Genomic DNA, 12,025 nt, shown 5'->3' with positions numbered 1-12,025 from the left:
TGCGTTATCCTTTTTATGTATGACAAAGGTACTTTATTTCTTACTGCACATTTCAATGCCATCACTCAAAAAAAAACTAAAAATTCCTACTCTTTTGTTGTTTCATATGGAAGATTATGTTTTCAGCCATGGAGAATGAAAGCAGAAGCTGTAGTGCTGAATTAGATGTTCTCACAAACCATGTAATAATTTGTTCAAAAAAAGGCATGACATTTCTGAGTAATATTAAAAATGATGTGTAAATATGCAGATAGAGTCTATCTCTCCAGTAATGATCTACAGTGTGCCAAAAGTAAACCTTTTGCCATAAGTATCTCCTTTCTGCTAAGCACCGATCATTAAAAATCTCTCTATAAATATGTATATCAGAAGAAGGAAATGCTAGTTCGGGTTGATGTTGTAAGAACTGCAAGTGCAGTTGTATTCCTTGAGCTGCCTTGATGTTTCCTGCTGGCTCGAGCAGTGGGCATTTTGTTGTGACATGTGAAGTGAAGTTAGGAGAGTTTAGCGTCCGCATTGTGTTGTTCTTCCAGGTGAGGGTATATTAGATATTTGAATAGTTGTAAGGACTTTAAAGAGAGGGGAGTTATCCATGGATTGCTTGTTGTGAATGTATTGTATAAGTGATTCCATAGACTTAAACTGCGGTAGAGACCACATGATAGGGAGTGAATCTTGTATTTGGAGGACAGGGGAGAGCAGTATCAACGTGGCTCCAGTGGCCTAATGGATAAGGCACTGGCCTCCTAAGCCATAGGTCGTGGCTTCAAGTCCCATCTGGGGTGAAACTCTGTACATTCAGCTCTTGACTTTTACATTTTCAAAGCACAAACCACACAATTCAGCCCTTGCTTTACATAGACTTTGCAGCTATGGAACATCAATCTACCTTCAAAACACAAGTGCTGGAACTCAAAAACATTTGCCTACAGATCCTACTCTTGGGCCCAGTCTGGAGAATGGGATTTCAACCCACCTTTCTGGCTAGACATTTTTTATGTCCTCCTTTGGATAGCACTCGTAGGCAGTCTCCCATTTAGCATTAAAACATGTACTTATTTCACCACTTGAATGTATAAACTGTTGAATAATTAAAAATACCATGTGAAACTGCTATGTTGATAAAGAAGTATTTCTCGAAAAAAGTGCAGCAGATGGGAAGACAGTGCACCCTATTTTATGCTACTATCGCTGGGCCCCTAGTCTTAGAAACCAAACTGAGTTTAGGGAGGGCAGGGTGGTGTTTCAATGATGGCAGTTAAATAGATTTTTCACAACACCCGGGGTGTTGTTAGACTGAGAAGTTGATGGGACACCTGTGAAAGGCAGCTTTACTTGTCTGCTTTTAGTTGATGTAGATTGTATGTCCTGTTTAGCAACCTTTGGTTTCAACAAGGACATTAGAGAGATATTGGGACACTGCCTGGGATGCTTGTCCTCTCTCTATTTTGAAAATTTGCCATGCCAACTAAGGGCCAAGGCAGACGTTTAGTTTTAGCCTTGCCCAACTCTAATTTTCCAAACCTAGAGCATACATTTGGCGCAGATTGTAATACTTTGTTAGTACTACCTGTTGTTCCCTTAAGAGTGCATATATTGTGAACAAACAAGATGGCCAAAATATATCGTAGGAGTCTGCCACACCAGGTCCTTCACTCGTAAGAACAGTGGGACTGAAGCATGATGGATTAACTAGTTCCCTTAAATGCAGCCATTTCAAACTTTAATCACCACAGCTGGGGACTCTTTAAAGGTGATATGAACTTCTTTTATACCTGAGTGGGAGCGACAAACATGTAGAATATGTGTCGTATTTTTAGAAAGTGTTTGTAGCTATTGGTTAACAGCACTCCTGTGCAACCCCGTTGGCCTAATTCTAAGGCAGTCAAATACTCACAAAGGGATTGTGGGTTTGAGTTCTTTCTGGGGTGGAAGAAGATGTATTTTGGAGATGTTTATCTAGTTTCCTAAGGGTCTCCCTTCTTAACAACATTAGCACTGAAGCGTGCTGATAAAATAACCAATTCCAACAAACTTTACTCCGCCACCTGTTCAAGTACCACAGCAGAGCATTTTCTCCACTGCTAGGATAGGAATGGAGAAATGTGCTTGTTTTATGTCTGAGCAGAAAAGATATATGTTTGAATGGATGTGTGGGATAAAACACACCCTGTCGTATGTTGTAAAGATATTGCAAGTTGTGGAGTAACTTAGTGATCACATAGAGGAAAGTGGGTGAAGACAGAATTCCTCTGTGGGGTGAATGAACTCGGAGGTGACTTGCGTTATCCTTTTTATGTATGACAAAGGTACTTTATTTCTTACTGCACATTTCAATGCCATCACTCAAAAAAAACCAAAAAATTCCTACTCTTTTGTTGTTTCATATGGAAGATTATGTTTTCAGGCATGGAGAATGAAAGCAGAAGCTGTAGTGCTGAATTAGATGTTCTCACAAACCATGTAATAATTTGTTCAAAAAAAGGCATGACATTTCTGAGTCATATTAAAAATGATGTGTAAATATGCAGATAGAGTCTATCTTTCCAGTAATGATCTACAGTGTGCAAAGAGTAAACCTTTTGCCATAAGTATCTCCTTTCTGCCAAGCACCGATCATTAAAAATCTCTCTATAAATATGTATATCAGAAGAAGGAAATGCTAGTTCGGGTTGATGTTGTTAGAACTGCAAGTGCAGTTGTATTCCTTGAGCTGCCTTGATGTTTCCTGCTGGCTCCAGCAGTGGGCATTTTGTTGTGGCGTGTGAAGTGAAGTTAGGAGAGTTTAGCATCCGCATTGTGTTGTTCTTCCAGGTGAGGGTATATTAGATATTTGAATAGTTGTAAGGACTTTAAAGAGAGTGGAGTTATCCATGGATTGCTTTTTGTGAATGTATTGTATAAGTGATTCCATAGACTTAAACTGCGGTAGAGACCACATGATAGGGAGTGGATCTTGTATTTGGAGGACAGGGGAGAGCAGTATTAATGTGGCCCCGGTGGCCTAATGGCTAAGGCACTGACCTCCTAAGCCAGGGATTGTGGGTTCAAGTCCCATCTGGGGTGAAACTCTGTGCATTCAGCTCTTGACTTTTACATTTTCAAAGCACAAACCACACAATTCAGCCCTTGCTTTACATAGACTTTGCAGCTATGGAACATCAATCTACCTTCAAAACACAAGTGCTGGAACTCAAAAACATTTGCCTACAGATCCTACTCTTGGGCCCAGTCTGGAGAATGGTATTTCAACCCACCTTTCTGGCTAGACATTTTTTATGTCCTCCTTTGGATAGCACTCGTAGGCAGTCTCCCATTTAGCATTAAAACATGTACTTATTTCACCACTTGAATGTATAAACTGTTGAATAATTAAAAATACCATATGAAACTGCTATGTTGATAAAGAAGTATTTCTCGAAAAAAGTGCAGCAGATGGGAAGACAGTGCACCCTATTTTATGCTACTATCGCTGGGCCCCTAGTCTTAGAAACCAAACTGAGTTTAGGGAGGGCAGGGTGGTGTTTCAATGATGGCAGTTAAATAGATTTTTCACAACACCCGGGGTGTTGTTAGACTGAGAAGTTGATGGGACACCTGTGAAAGGCAGCTTTACTTGTCTGCTTTTAGTTGATGTAGATTGTATGTCCTGTTTAGCAACCTTTGGTTTCAACAAGGACATTAGAGAGATATTGGGACACTGCCTGGGATGCTTGTCCTCTCTCTATTTTGAAAATTTGCCATGCCAACTAAGGGCCAAGGCAGACGTTTAGTTTTAGCCTTGCCCAACTCTAATTTTCCAAACCTAGAGCATACATTTGGCGCAGATTGTAATACTTTGTTAGTACTACCTGTTGTTCCCTTAAGAGTGCATATATTGTGAACAAACAAGATGGCCAAAATATATCGTAGGAGTCTGCCACACCAGGTCCTTCACTCGTAAGAACAGTGGGACTGAAGCATGATGGATTAACTAGTTCCCTTAAATGCAGCCATTTCAAACTTTAATCACCAGAGCTGGGGACTCTTTAAAGGTGATATGAACTTCTTTTATACCTGAGTGGGAGCGACAAACATGTAGAATATGTGTCGTATTTTTAGAAAGTGTTTGTAGCTATTGGTTAACAGCACTCCTGTGCAAGCCCGTTGGCCTAATTCTAAGGCAGTCAAATACTCACAAAGGGATTGTGGGTTTGAGTTCTTTCTGGGGTGGAAGAAGATGTATTTTGGAGATGTTTATCTAGTTTCCTAAGGGTCTTCCTTCTTAACAACATTAGCACTGAAGCGTGCTGATAAAATAACCAATTCCGACAAACTTTGCTCCGCCACCTGTTCAAGTACCACAGCAGAGCATTTTCTCCACTGCTAGGATAGGAATGGAGAAATGTGCTTGTTTTATGTCTGAGCAGAAAAGATATATGTTTGAATGGATTTGTGGGATAAAACACACCCTGTCGTATGTTGTAAAGGTATTGCAAGTTGTGGAGTAGCTTAGTGATCACATAGAGGAAAGTGGGTGAAGACAGAATTCCTCTGTGGGGTGAATGAACTCGGAGGTGACTTGCGTTATCCTTTTTATGTATGACAAAGGTACTTTATTTCTTACTGCACATTTCAATGCCATCACTCAAAAAAAACAAAAAATTCTTACTCTTTTGTTGTTTCATATGGAAGATTATGTTTTCAGGCATGGAGAATGAAAGCAGAAGCTGTAGTGCTGAATTAGATGGTCTCACAAACCATGTAATAATTTGTTCAAAAAAAGGCATGACATTTCTGAGTCATATTAAAAATGATGTGTAAATATGCAGATAGAGTCTAGCTTTCCAGTAATGATCTACAGTGTGCAAAAAGTAAACCTTTTGCCATAAGTATCTCCTTTCTGCTAAGCACCGATCATTAAAAATCTCTCTATAAATATGTATATCAGAAGAAGGAAATGCTAGCTCGGGTTGATGTTGTTAGAACTGCAAGTGCAGTTGTATTCCTTGAGCTGCCTTGATGTTTCCTGCTGGCTCGAGCAGTGGGCATTTTGTTGTGACATGTGAAGTGAAGTTAGGAGAGTTTAGCGTCCGCATTGTGTTGTTCTTCCAGGTGAGGGTATATTAGATATTTGAATAGTTGTAAGGACTTTAAAGAGAGGGGAGTTATCCATGGATTGCTTGTTGTGAATGTATTGTATAAGTGATTCCATAGACTTAAACTGCGGTAGAGACCACATGATAGGGAGTGAATCTTGTATTTGGAGGACAGGGGAGAGCAGTATCAACGTGGCTCCAGTGGCCTAATGGATAAGGCACTGGCCTCCTCAGCCAGGGATTGTGGGTTCAAGTCCCATCTGGGGTGAAACTCTGTACATTCAGCTCTTGACTTTTACATTTTCAAAGCACAAACCACACAATTCAGCCCTTGCTTTACATAGACTTTGCAGCTATGGAACATCAATCTACCTTCAAAACACAAGTGCTGGAACTCAAAAACATTTACCTACATATCCTACTCTTGGGCCCAGTCTGGAGAATGGGATTTCAACCCACCTTTCTGGCTAGACATTTTTTATGTCCTCCTTTGGATAGCACTCGCAGGCAGTCTCCCATTTAGCATTAAATCATGTACTTATTTCACCACTTGAATGTATAAACTGTTGAATAATTAAAAATACCATGTGAAACTGCTATGTTGATAAAGAAGTATTTCTCGAAAAAAGTGCAGCAGATGGGAAGACAGTGCACCCTATTTTATGCTACTATCGCTGAGCCCCTAGTCTTAGAAACCAAACTCAGTTTAGGGAGGGCAGGGTGGTGTTTCAATGATGGCAGTTAAATAGATTTTTCAAAACACCCGGGGTTTTGTTAGACTGAGAAGTTGATGGGACACCTGTGCAAGGCAGCTTTACTTGTCTGCTTTTAGTTGATGTAGATTGTATGTCCTGTTTAACAACCTTTGGTTTCAACAAGGACATTAGAGAGATATTGGGACACTGCCTGGGATGCTTGTCCTCTCTCTATTTTGAAAATTTGCCATGCCAACTAAGGGCCAAGGCAGACGTTTAGTTTTAGCCTTGCCCAACTCTAATTTTCCAAACCTAGAGCATACATTTGGCGCAGATTGTAATACTTTGTTAGTACTACCTGTTGTTCCCTTAAGAGTGCATATTTTGAGAACAAACAAGATGGCCAAATTATATCGTAGGAGTCTGCCACACCAGGTCCTTCACTCGTAAGAACAGTGGGACTGAAGCATGATGGATTAACTAGTTCCCTTAAATGCAGCCATTTCAAACTTTAATCACCACAGCTGGGGACTCTTTAAAGGTGATATGAACTTCTTTTATACCTGAGTGGGAGCGACAAACATGTAGAATATGTGTCGTATTTTTAGAAAGTGTTTGTAGCTATTGGTTAACAGCACTCCTGTGCAACCCCGTTGGCCTAATGGGTAAGGCAGTCAAATACTCACAAAGGGATTGTGGGTTTGAGTTCTTTCTGGGGTGGAAGAAGATGTATTTTGGAGATGTTTATCTAGTTTCCTAAGGGTCTCCCTTCTTAACAACATTAGCACTGAAGCGTGCTGATAAAATAACCAATTCCAACAAACTTTACTCCGCCACCTGTTCAAGTACCACAGCAGAGCATTTTCTCCACTGCTAGGATAGGAATGGAGAAATGTGCTTGTTTTATGTCTGAGCAGAAAAGATATATGTTTGAATGGATGTGTGGGATAAAACACACCCTGTCGTATGTTGTAAAGATATTGCAAGTTGTGGAGTAGCTTAGTGATCACATAGAGGAAAGTGGGTGAAGACAGAATTCCTCTGTGGGGTAAATGAACTCGGAGGTGACTTGCGTTATCCTTTTTATGTATGACAAAGGTACTTTATTTCTTACTGCACATTTCAATGCCATCACTCAAAAAAAAAAAAAAAATTCCTACTCTTTTGTTGTTTCATATGGAAGATTATGTTTTCAGGCATGGAGAATGAAAGCAGAAGCTGTAGTGCTGAATTAGATGTTCTCACAAACCATGTAATAATTTGTTCAAAAAAAGGCATGACATTTCTGAGTCATATTAAAAATGATGTGTAAATATGCAGATAGAGTCTATCTTTCCAGTAATGATCTACAGTGTGCAAAAAGTAAACCTTTTGCCATAAGTATCTCCTTACTGCCAAGCACCGATCATTAAAAATCTCTCTATAAATATGTATATCAGAAGAAGGAAATGCTAGTTCGGGTTGATGTTGTTAGAACTGCAAGTGCAGTTGTATTCCTTGAGCTGCCTTGATGTTTCCTGCTGGCTCGAGCAGTGGGCATTTTGTTGTGGCATGTGAAGTGAAGTTAGGAGAGTTTAGCATCCGCATTGTGTTGTTCTTCCAGGTGAGGGTATATTAGATATTTGAATAGTTGTAAGGACTTTAAAGAGAGCGGAGTTATCCATGGATTGCTTGTTGTGAATGTATTGTATAAGTGATTCCATAGACTTAAACTGCGGTAGAGACCACATGATAGGGAGTGGATCTTGTATTTGGAGGACAGGGGAGAGCAGTATCAATGTGGCCCCGGTGGCCTAATGGCTAAGGCACTGACCTCCTAAGCCAGGGATTGTGGGTTCAAGTCCCATCTGGGGTGAAACTCTGTGCATTCAGCTCTTGACTTTTACATTTTCAAAGCACAAACCACACAATTCAGCCCTTGTTTTACATAGACTTTGCAGCTATGGAACATCAATCTACCTTCAAAACACAAGTGCTGGAACTCAAAAACATTTGCCTACAGATCCTACTCTTGGGCCCATTCTGGAGAATGGGATTTCAACCCACCTTTCTGGCTAGACATTTTTTATGTCCTCCTTTGGATAGCACTCGCAGGCAGTCTCCCATTTAGCATTAAAACATGTACTTATTTCACCACTTGAATGTATAAACTGTTGAATAATTAAAAATACCATGTGAAACTGCTATGTTGATAAAGAAGTATTTCTCGAAAAAAGTGCAGCAGATGGGAAGACAGTGCACCCTATTTTATGCTACTATCGCTGGGCCCCTAGTCTTAGAAACCAAACTGAGTTTAGGGAGGGCAGGGTGGTGTTTCAATGATGGCAGTTAAATAGATTTTTCAAAACACCCGGGGTGTTGTTAGACTGAGAAGTTGATGGGACACCTGTGAAAGGCAGCTTTACTTGTCTGCTTTTAGTTGATGTAGATTGTATGTCCTGTTTAACAACCTTTGGTTTCAACAAGGACATTAGAGAGATATTGGGACACTGCCTGGGATGCTTGTCCTCTCTCTATTTTGAAAATTTGCCATGCCAACTAAGGGCCAAGGCAGACGTTTAGTTTTAGCCTTGCCCAACTCTAATTTTCCAAACCTAGAGCATACATTTGGCGCAGATTGTAATACTTTGTTAGTACTACCTGTTGTTCCCTTAAGAGTGCATATATTGTGAACAAACAAGATGGCCAAAATATATCGTAGGAGTCTGCCACACCAGGTCCTTCACTCGTAAGAACAGTGGGACTGAAGCATGATGGATTAACTAGTTCCCTTAAATGCAGCCATTTCAAACTTTAATCACCAGAGCTGGGGACTCTTTAAAGGTGATATGAACTTCTTTTATACCTGAGTGGGAGTGACAAACATGTAGAATATGTGTCGTATTTTTAGAAAGTGTTTGTAGCTATTGGTTAACAGCACTCCTGTGCAACCCCGTTTGCCTAATTCTAAGGCAGTCAAATACTCACAAAGGGATTGTGGGTTTGAGTTCTTTCTGGGGTGGAAGAAGATGTATTTTGGAGATGTTTATCTAGTTTCCTAAGGGTCTCCCTTCTTAACAACATTAGCACTGAAGCGTGCTGATAAAATAACCAATTCCAACAAACTTTACTCCGCCACCTGTTCAAGTACCACAGCAGAGCATTTTCTCCACTGCTAGGATAGGAATGGAGAAATGTGCTTGTTTTATGTCTGAGCAGAAAAGATATATGTTTGAATGGATGTGTGGGATAAAACACACCCTGTCGTATGTTGTAAAGGTATTGCAAGTTGTGGAGTAGCTTAGTGATCACATAGAGGAAAGTGGGTGAAGACAGAATTCCTCTGTGGGGTGAATGAACTCGGAGGTGACTTGAGTTATCCTTTTTATGTATGACAAAGGTACTTTATTTCTTACTGCACATTTCAATGCCATAACTCAAAAAAAACAAAAAATTCTTACTCTTTTGTTGTTTCATATGGAAGATTATGTTTTCAGGCATGGAGAATGAAAGCAGAAGCTGTAGTGCTAAATTAGATGTTCTCACAAACCATGTAATAATTTGTTCAAAAAAAGGCATGACATTTCTGAGTCATATTAAAAATGATGTGTAAATATGCAGATAGAGTCTATCTTTCCAGTAATGATCTACAGTGTGCAAAAAGTAAACCTTTTGCCATAAGTATCTCCTTTCTGCTAAGCACCGATCATTAAAAATCTCTCTATAAATATGTATATCAGAAGAAGGAAATGCTAGCTCGGGTTGATGTTGTTAGAACTGCAAGTGCAGTTGTATTCCTTGAGCTGCCTTGATGTTTCCTGCTGGCTCGAGCAGTGGGCATTTTGTTGTGACATGTGAAGTGAAGTTAGGAGAGTTTAGCGTCCGCATTGTGTTGTTCTTCCAGGTGAGGGCATATTAGATATTTAAATAGTTGTAAGGACTTTAAAGAGAGGGGAGTTATCCATGGATTGCTTGTTGTGAATGTATTGTATAAGTGATTCCATAGACTTAAACTGCGGTAGAGACCACATGATAGGGAGTGAATCTTGTATTTGGAGGACAGGGGAGAGCAGTATCATCGTGGCCCCAGTGGCCTAATGGATAAGGCACTGGCCTCCTAAGCCAGGGATTGTGGGTTCAAGTCCCATCTGGGTGAAACTCTGTACATTCAGCTCTTGACTTTTACTTTTTCAAAGCACAACCCACACAATTCAGCCCTTGCTTTACATAGACTTTGCAGCTATGGAACATCAATCTACCTTCAAAACACAAGTGCTGGAACTCAAAAACATTTGCCTACATATCCTACTCTTGGGCCCAGTCTGGAGAATGGGATTTCAACCCACCTTTCTGGCTAGACATTTGTTTATGTCCTCCTTTGGATAGCACTCGCAGGCAGTCTCCCATTTAGCATTAAAACATGTACTTATTTCACCACTTGAATGTATAAACTGTTGAATAATTAAAAATACCATGTGAAACTGCTATGTTGATAAGGAAGTATTTCTCGAAAAAAGTGCAGCAGATGGGAAGACAGTGCACCCTATTTTATGCTACTATCGCTGGGCCTCTAGTCTTAGAAACCAAACTGAGTTTAGGGAGGGCAGGGTGGTGTTTCAATGATGGCAGTTAAATAGATTTTTCAAAACACCCGGGGTGTTGTTAGACTGAGAAGTTGATGGGACACCTGTGAAAGGCAGCTTTACTTGTCTGCTTTTAGTTGATGTAGATTGTATGTCCTGTTTAACAACCTTTGGTTTCAACAAGGACATTAGAGAGATATTGGAACACTGCCTGGGATGCTTGTCCTCTCTCTATTTTGAAAATTTGCCATGCCAACTAAGGGCCAAGGCAGACGTTTAGTTTTAGCCTTGCCCAACTCTAATTTTCCAAACCTAGAGCATACATTTGGCGCAGATTGTAATACTTTGTTAGTACTACCTGTTGTTCCCTTAAGAGTGCATATATTGAGAACAAACAAGATGGCCAAATTATATCGTAGGAGTCTGCCACACCAGGTCCTTCACTCGTAAGAACAGTGGGACTGAAGCATGAAGGATTAACTAGATCCCTTAAATGCAGCCATTTCAAACTTTAATCACCACAGCTGGGGACTCTTTAAAGGTGATATGAACTTCTTTTATACCTGAGTGGGAGCGACAAACATGTAGAATATGTGTCGTATTTTTAGAAAGTGTTTGTAGCTATTGGTTAACAGCACTCCTGTGCAACCCCGTTGGCCTAATGGGTAAGGCAGTCAAATAGTCACAAAGGGATTGTGGGTTTGAGTTCTTTCTGGGGTGGAAGAAGGTTATTTTGGAGATGTTTATCTAGTTTCCTAAGGGTCTCCCTTCTTAACAACATTAGCACTGAAGCGTGCTGATAAAATAACCAATTCCAACAAACTTTACTCCGCCACCTGTTCAAGTACCACAGCAGAGCATTTTCTCCACTGCTAGGATAGGAATGGAGAAATGTGCTTGTTTTATGTCTGAGCAGAAAAGATATATGTTTAAATGGATGTGTGGGATAAAACACACCCTGTCGTATGTTGTAAAGGTATTGCAAGTTGTGGAGTAGCTTAGTGATCACATAGAGGAAAGTGGGTGAAGACAGAATTCCTCTGTGGGGTGAATGAACTCGGAGGTGACTTGCGTTATCCTTTTTATGTATGACAAAGGTACTTTATTTCTTACTGCACATTTCAATGCCATCACTCAAAAAAAAACAAAAAATTCCTACTCTTTTGTTGTTTCATATGGAAGATTATGTTTTCAGGCATGGAGAATGAAAGCAGAAGCTGTAGTGCTGAATTAGATGTTCTCACAAACCATGTAATAATTTGTTCAAAAAAAGGCATGACATTTCTGAGTCATATTAAAAATGATGTGTAAATATGCAGATAGAGTCTATCTTTCCAGTAATGATCTACAGTGTGCAAAAAGTAAACCTTTTGCCATAAGTATCTCCTTTCTGCTAAGCAACGATCATTAAAAATCTCTCTATAAATATGTATATCAGAAGAAGGAAATGCTAGTTCGGGTTGATGTTGTTAGAACTGCAAGTGCAGTTGTATTCCTTGAGCTGCCTTGATGTTTCCTGCTGGCTCGAGCAGTGGGCATTTTGTTGTGACATGTGAAGTGAAGTTAGGAGAGTTTAGCTTCCGCATTGTGTTGTTCTTCCAGGTGAGGGTATATTAGATATTTGAATAGTTGTAAGGACTTTAAAGAGAGGGGAGTTATCCATGGATTGCTTGTTGTGAATGTATTGTAT

At 40.0% G+C, this 12,025-nt stretch overlaps 4 non-coding genes across 4 annotated transcripts; all 4 read left to right on the top strand.

Moving 5' to 3' along the window:
• Positions 1–2,993: 2,993 nt before the first annotated feature.
• On the top strand, positions 2,994–3,066 carry TRNAR-CCU (transfer RNA arginine (anticodon CCU)). The gene has a single exon. It is a non-coding gene; the product is annotated as a tRNA-Arg (tRNA).
• A 2,207-nt stretch (positions 3,067–5,273) lies between these two features.
• TRNAR-CCU (transfer RNA arginine (anticodon CCU)) lies at positions 5,274–5,346 on the top strand. Its single transcript has one exon. It is a non-coding gene; the product is annotated as a tRNA-Arg (tRNA).
• Positions 5,347–7,555: 2,209 nt separating this feature from the next.
• On the top strand, positions 7,556–7,628 carry TRNAR-CCU (transfer RNA arginine (anticodon CCU)). Its single transcript has one exon. It is a non-coding gene; the product is annotated as a tRNA-Arg (tRNA).
• A 2,207-nt stretch (positions 7,629–9,835) lies between these two features.
• On the top strand, positions 9,836–9,912 carry TRNAR-CCU (transfer RNA arginine (anticodon CCU)). The gene has a single exon. It is a non-coding gene; the product is annotated as a tRNA-Arg (tRNA).
• The last annotated feature ends 2,113 nt before the right edge of the window (positions 9,913–12,025 follow it).

This window comes from Pleurodeles waltl, chromosome 7, assembly GCF_031143425.1.
Source record: "Pleurodeles waltl isolate 20211129_DDA chromosome 7, aPleWal1.hap1.20221129, whole genome shotgun sequence".
Classification (NCBI taxonomy): domain Eukaryota; kingdom Metazoa; phylum Chordata; class Amphibia; order Caudata; family Salamandridae; genus Pleurodeles; species Pleurodeles waltl.
This window is presented reverse-complemented; position numbering and strand designations above follow the sequence as displayed.